Here is a 7676-nt window from a genome sequence, read left to right on the forward strand (position 1 = left end):
TCTCACAACTGAAAAGGCCTTGTCTTGCAGAGAGACTCACGGCGCATATAATATTGTCGTGTTTTCCAGCCCCTGGGGCTTGCAGGGAATGTAGCAGCTTCAAGACCTCAGGGAGCGCATCATGTGCAGCCCCACCATTCATTTAAAATAGATCTGCTTTAAAGGTAACTGCAGCAAGAGGTAAGGAGCCATGGTGGGTCAAAGCCTATTCCTCTGACCCTGGGGTGGGGAACAGGAAAAAGCCCTGGAAAAGCCTAAAGCAAAGAGATTTCAAGCCTGCAGTAACTCTTTTCACATGCACCACTCACCACAGGCAAGACTTGATGTGCAGCACTAGAAATTATCCTGACCTGGACAGCCCAGGCTAGCCTGATTGTATCAGATCTCAGAAGCTAAGCAGGGTCAGTCCTGGTTGGTATTTGGATGGGAGACCTCCAAAGGAAGTCCAGGGTCACTAGGCAGAGGCAGGCAATGCGAACGTCTCTTGCCTTGAAAACCCTACAGGGTTACCATAAATTGACTGTGACTTGATGGTACTTTCCACCTGTTGGAAGTGAAGGATTTTTGCTTTGTCTCTTGCCTCAGACTACAGAGGAAGGCTACAAGAGACTCAGAGAGATAGATAGGCTGGGACAATAAACATCCTTTCCTTCTCTCTCTGATACTTCTGGCTTCTCCCTCACTCTCCACACTGTGCCAGGCTTCTCCATGAGAGCAGGATACTTTCCTGCATCTCCATCCACCTAGTTAGACTACATTAAAGAACCTATCTCTACACTAGCCCAGAAATGAAGTTCCTATAATAAAGAACTTTATATTAGTTTGCAAATATAAAGTGGTTTCGTGTAACGTTTGTTCTTGCTCACACGCACACTGTGCAGATGGCTCTGCTGTGCTCGTAAGCCTTTGTGCACTCTGCTACTGATATAATCCAACACCAACACCACCGTTAGAAAGCACCCAGAAATGGACTGAGGGATTAGGGCTGCAATCCTAAAAACACTTTTGTGGGAGTAGGCCTCACTTGAATAAAAGAGGACTTAATTCTGAATATACCTGCTCATAGGGTTGTTCCCAAATCTGCCTCTCATGAGTTTAAGTATTTGTTGTGCAAGAAAAAGAAAACCATTCCTGCAGTCAAGTAATTTTTAAGGGCAAAGAGCCATCGTCTGTGTAAAAGGAGCCAAGTCAGATGTGCCCAAATCCTATGGACTTTGCACGAGGATGGTAAAGCCTGCACTAAAGGACATTGTGGGTTGAGCTGAGGGCCAAAGTCCACGTTATGTGGAAAAGCGGTGTGATCAGATTTCCCAGTGTTTCCTTGAACATCAAGGAAGAAGAACAGCAAAGCAGACATCTTTCTATTCCAGGTTCACCTAAGGGCCTACTCTCCAAGTATAAACATATATATGTAGCTGCCTCATACTGAGTCAGACCACTTGTCTATCCAGGTCAGATTTGTCTACTTGCCCTGACCAGGATATCCCAGGCTAGCCCGATCTCTTCAGATCTCGGAAGCTAAGCAGGTTCAGCCCTGGTCAGTATTTGGAAGGGAGACCACCAAGGAATACCAGGGTTGTGATGCAGAGGCAGGCAATGGCTAAACTATCTCTGAACATCTCTTGACTTGAAAACCCCATGGGGTCGCCATAAGTCAGCTGTGACTTGATGGCAAAAAAAAATATTGTCCACTCTGACCGGCAGTGCCATCTCCAGGGCTTCAAGCTGAAGCCTTTTACATCAACTGCTACCTGATCCTTTTAACTGGAGATGTCTGGATTTGAACCTGGAACCTCCTGCGGTGGCGCAGGCAGTAAATGCCTGCCTTAACATCACTCGAGCAGCCACTATGGCTGTTCGAGACCCACCGTGGTCGAGGTGAGCTCTCGACCCTAGTCCCAGCTCCCGCCCACCCAGCGGTTCGAAAGCAGCCATAACATCCATGCAAGTAGATAAATGGGTACCCACCCTTAGAAGGGTGGGGGGCACCCTCCTCTGGCGAGGTGTGTGGAGGTGACAGCAATAGCGACGGAGACGGCGGCGATGGCGGAGTACCGGCGGTGGAAGCAAGGCAACATGGCGACGCGGCGGCAGCGAGCAGCGAGCAGTGAGCAGCAGGCCGGAAGGAGAGATCCCTGGTGGCTGGCAGCGGGAACAACAGGCGACTGTCGTACTGCAGGAGGTGCGTGGTGACGTCACCCGAGGGCACGGCGGAGCCAAAAAGGGACATAGCCGGGACCTGAGGAGGACGCCGCTGGCGCGCCGGATCGCAAAAAATGTGCCAGAAGAACAACAGCTCGATACCGCCGGGAAGGAAGCCAGCCAGACCGGAATAAAGAGACATCTACCTCTACCTGGGGAAAATGTGGCCTTAGTTAGGGCTAAAATTCTGACTAGCACCCTTCATGTAAACCGCCCAGAGACCCCTACGGGGGTTAGGGCAGTATATGAAGTTGAATAAATAAATAAACAAACAAACAAACAGATGCTCTGCCTCTGAACCACACCTCTGTCTTTTTGTATATTTCCATCAATGCTTGTGGTGATGATTTTAAGCTGGTGTAGGCTGCTTCAGGTCCTCACCAGGATGGCCCGGACTAGCCTGATCTTGTCAAATCTCAGAAACTAAGCAGGGTCAGTAGGCCCTGGTTAGTATTTGGATGGGAGACCCCCGAGACAGTCCAGGGCTGCCCCGCAGAAACAGGCAGTGGTAAACCACCTCTCTCTTCGCCTCTTGCCTTGAAAACTGTATGGGGGTCACCCTAAACTGTCTGTGACTTGACAGCACTCTCCACTACCGAGCTGCTCTGGCAACTGGTTCTTTGCCAAAAAGCAGAACAAAAGCAAAACTGAGTAATTAATAAGTCACCGTGGGTTATTTGTTTTGGAACCCCAGTGCTGGGGGAAGGGTTAATCCCTTCTCCCTCTGCACTGTTTCCCTGACCAGAAACCCTTTACTAAGCTGTTACCAGAAGCTGTAGAGAAAAGAAAGACAAGTTCCTTTATCCTGTCCATCCTTATCCTTCTATCATGGCTCATGGCAACTCACGGTTTCTTGGGTGTGCGTGCGTGCGTGATGTCCATCAGGGAAATGCACAGCAGGGGATGGTTAAATGCCTCCTTTCCCTGAGCATCACAGGGCCGATTAGGGCTGCCAGGTCTGGGTTGGAAAATACCTGGAGACTTTGGGGGTGGATCCAGGAGAGGGTGGGGTTTGAGCAGGGGAGGGACCTCAGCAGGGTACAATGCCATAGAGTCCACCCTCCAAAGCAGCCATTTTCTCCAGGGGTGTTCTCTGTCAGCTGGAAATCAGTTGTGAAAGCGGGAGATCCCCAGGCCCCACCTGGAGGCCGGCAGCCCTAGGGCCGATCCAGATTCTCCCCATCTCTGGAGAGCTCTCCAGTGTAATCCTGAACAGTGTCTGCGCCTTTCAAAGATCATGGATTTGGAAAGGTACCCCTGTCTAGGACTGGACTGCTAATCGCAGACCTCCCGTGTAACGTGCAATGAGACCCTTAAAGGGGTTAAATAGAACATACAGGGAGCAGGTGATCTCTGAGGCATTATAGGCTTTATCGGATAAGAAGTCTTGCTTACTGGAAAGGGTGATGCCTTTCATTTGTGGAGTCTGGACGGTGCATTTCTAGAGCAACAGATGTTTTCCGGAGAAAATGGCTTGCTCCGAAACCAGGCTTCTGCTGTTCTGTAAAACAAGAAGTAAAAGCAAATAAACAAAGAAAGGGAGCAGAGTTCCATCACAACTCTTAAAGAAAGTCTTGTGTGCTCTTTGACAGCATAATGGGGCAATGCTGCCCCCTGGTGCCCGATTGAAGCCTCTAAAAATGAAGACAATATTCAGGTTTTAAGAATGAATATTTGTTCAACTGTTAAAGATGTAATCTCTTTTATTGTTAACGGATTATCGCTAACATTCAGGGCTCTAGTCGGGGGGGAGCTCTCAGGTACGGAGCTCCGGAAGAGAACCTCTAGGGGGCGGGGCGGTCACGTGGTGAAGCCCCGCCCCCTTCTTTACCCCGCCCTCTGCTTCGATCCTCATTCCGTTTGGGAATGAGGATGAAGCAGGAGGGTAAGTAGCCGGGCCTTCTGACACACTTCCGGTGATGTCAGGGGGTGTGGCCTTCTGTCACTTCCGGTGATGTCAGGGGGCGTGGCATATGCAAATAAGTTATGCTAATGAGTTATGCTAATGAGCTCCGGCAGCTCTTTTTCTACAACAAGACCCCTGCTAACATTTATTGTCTGCTTTTATATTTGAAATATGTAAATACATCTGATTTTACTTGGTGTATGTAACAACTCATAATATTTGATAAACTTGATGAATCTATATTTTCCTCTATCCCATCTTCCCTTTTGTATCCCACTTTTTTTGAGAAAATATTTTTTTTAAATGAAGTTTTATTTTCCCAACCTTTCAATGACCAAGCAACACTTTGCAAAGGTGAACTGGAGCCTAACAAGATTTTATTCCAGCATATGCAGACTAAAGTCCTCTTCTATTCCACTCACAGCACATGATGAAGTGGGTGCCAGTCCATGAACACTTATGCTGAATTAAAATCTGGTAACTCTTTAAGGTGCCTGAAGTTTTCTGTGTATTATTGCTTTGATAGACAGGGCAACCCCTTGGGAATTATTACTTTGCAAAGGGTGCTGTGTAACCATTCAGCTGTGCCATTAAGGGTCAAACCACAGGTGATGTGGTAGATCCTATCTTGAATGCTCCTACATTATGTTTTAATTTTTTTAATCCTGTGCTAGCACAGCAGGAAGAGAAGTGTTGGTTTTCCATTTACAGGGATATTTTTTAATAGGAAACATTCCAGATGTGACCTTCCATGATTCTCCACCTGCAGTCTGATCTCCTTGTTCCTCCCATCGGTGAAGCTGGCCTGAGAGCCTTACAGGCTAGAAGAGCCGCTGTGGTGTTGTGGTCAAGAGTGTCGGACTAGTATCTGGAAGATCCAGGTTTGAATCCCCACTCTGCCATGGAAGCTTGCGGGGTGACCTTGGTCCAGTCACGCTCTCTCAGCCTAACCTACCTCACAGGGTCGTTGTGAGGATAAAATGGAGGAGAGGAGAATGATGTAAGCTGCTTTGGTGCCCCATTGGGGAGAAAGGCGGGGTATAAATGAATAAATAAGCAAATTAATTAATTAATACCTGCCATGGGATGCTTATAGCAGCAGAAGGATGCTTTCTGGCTAACAGAAGGGGTTGAGAAAGTGGCCTGCAAGGAAAGTCAACCAGGATAGAAAGCCCTCTGCTGTTCCCTGCACTGCTGCTTCCTCCTGCCGCTGCTAGCAAAGCACCCAGCCACATTTTCCTCTTTTTCATACACATATGCATGCATCCTATTAGACAGCTCCAAAAAACAAACCTGTACACACACACACACAGGCACAAAGTTAAATTTCTGAAACAGTGAGAAAGCCACAAGCGGACCTGAAGGACGTGCAGCCCACTTCCTGTTATTTGAATCTTGCAACCAGTAGGGTCAAGAGTCGGGGTCAGGCAGTCTTCTCTTTTTCTCCCCCCAACCCAAATATGAACATCTGTTGCCTTGGCCTTCATCACAGGGACCTTGACTGCCTGTGTAGGTGTGACACAGGGAACCCTATGACATTTGATTATCAGATCCAAGATTAAGCACTGACCTGCTTAGCAGTCTGCACATCACAACCCAGTACAATGGGTAAAAGATGGCTACCAAGTAAAAATATTAGTCTATAAAATGTACAGTAAAACACTGAGTACATTTTACAAAAAGAACATTTCTAACTGGGCCCATTCCTAGAAAATTTGAGGAAAACCCCACATTTTCCCCAGTTTTCTAAAAAAAAACCAAATGAGACCCTCAAACTTTACAATTTGCAATCTTATCTTCACAAGTTCTAATATTTGATTTTTAAAGGAATATTTAAAAGTCTTTTCAACAAAATATTGTCATTTCCCCACACTCTAGACACGTGAAAAGTAGAAATCTACCCTGAACATGAACAATCAGAAACCAACATTGTGTTCCAAAATTTGAAAACCCAATTACTGTTGTTGTTTAGATGGTGCTTAGAGCTTTATCACAAAAAAAATATTTTTCATTTGATATTTTTAATAGGACTTTTTCCTCTTACAATTGCTCTTAGTCCCAATTATACAGGATGTCACTGCACAATAGAAATTATCAACAATATGAATACTGAAAGCTATTCATTCTATTTGCTTATCATGCCAAACTAATGTTCTTTTGAATGAAGGACGGCGAGCTTCTTAAGATGGGAGTTGTCTTGCTGTGGGCTCAGAGGGGGGTGGGTGTACAAAGGCATCCAGAGACAACGTTACTTCTGCGAAATCAGACAACAATACAGGCAAAAATTATCAAGGCTGAACATTTGCACAAGAAAGCCGGCTCGTCTCACAAGGCCTTTCTGATTGTCATCTCATCAAATCTCTCACTATAGAAGACAGAAAAGGAACAAAAAGATCCCTTTTGCCCCCTCCCCTCTTTTGCGATGGCAACATCATTAGCCTGGAGGAAAGGGAGAGGATGTGGAATCTCATCAGCCACGTACAAGGCTGAAATGAAACCCTTTCTGAAGTGGGGTCCTCTTGGATGCGTCATCAAACTCCAATGGCATTTTCATTATATTATACCTGGAATCCGTTGCATTGCTTTTTAAACATCAGGTTTGTGATAAACAGCATCATCAGGCAAATTATACCTAGGGAAGTGTTTGCATTGTACATGTGCCCGGGTCATCCTCCACTTTGAAGAATGTCCCAGGAACTTGGAGAGCCAATGCAGTGTAGTGGCTAAACTATTGGACTAGGATCAAATCCTACTCTGCCATGGAAGTTCACTGGGTGACCTTGGGCCAGTCACACACTCGCAGCCTAACCTACCTCACAGGGCTGCTGTGAGGATAAAACTGAGGAGATGAAAACAATCTAAACGCCTCTGGGTCCCCATTGGGGAGGAAGGTGAGATATAAATAAAGCAAATAAATAAATATATAGTAAATAAACTGTGGCAGGCGCACCATAGGCAATCCACCTTCACAATCCGATAACTCCCATTTCCTCTTGATCTTCACTTGGACTAAGTGTTCCCACTTTTATCTAAAGCAGGATTTCCACTTGTCAGAAGGTGTTACATGTTCCTTTGGGGCAAGGATACGTCATTTCATTTCCATTGTTTCATTTCCTCTCCATACTCAGAGGAGGAGGAGGAGGAGGAGGAGGAGATTGGATTTATACCCCACCCTTCACTACCCAAAGGAGTCTCAGAGTGGTTTACAATCCCTTTTCCTTTCCCTCCCCACAACAGACACCACGTGAGGTGCACTAAACAAACTCTGAAGTGGAAACTAGAACTGAGTACTCCAGTTCAACCGATCCAATGGCAAACTGCACTAAAAGCCATTAAATCCGCCTCTCTAGATTTACGACTAAGGCTTATCCATCAAAAAACTCTCTTGCAAGTGTACTGGTACCCTAATAAATTCTATTACATTGGTCTCACTGGGAATGATTCCTGCTTGTACTGCCCGAAGCCTGGAGCTAACCTCGTTCATATGTTTTTAGAATTGCTCTAAAATCACCCATTTCTGGCAGGAGGTTATATCCAGGATCAATTTCACATTAGCTGTTAATTTAGT

Source organism: Gekko japonicus, unplaced genomic scaffold (assembly GCF_001447785.1).
Source record: "Gekko japonicus isolate JY-2015 unplaced genomic scaffold, Gekko_japonicus_V1.1 scaffold524, whole genome shotgun sequence".
In the NCBI taxonomy this organism is placed as follows: Eukaryota; Metazoa; Chordata; class Lepidosauria; order Squamata; family Gekkonidae; genus Gekko; species Gekko japonicus.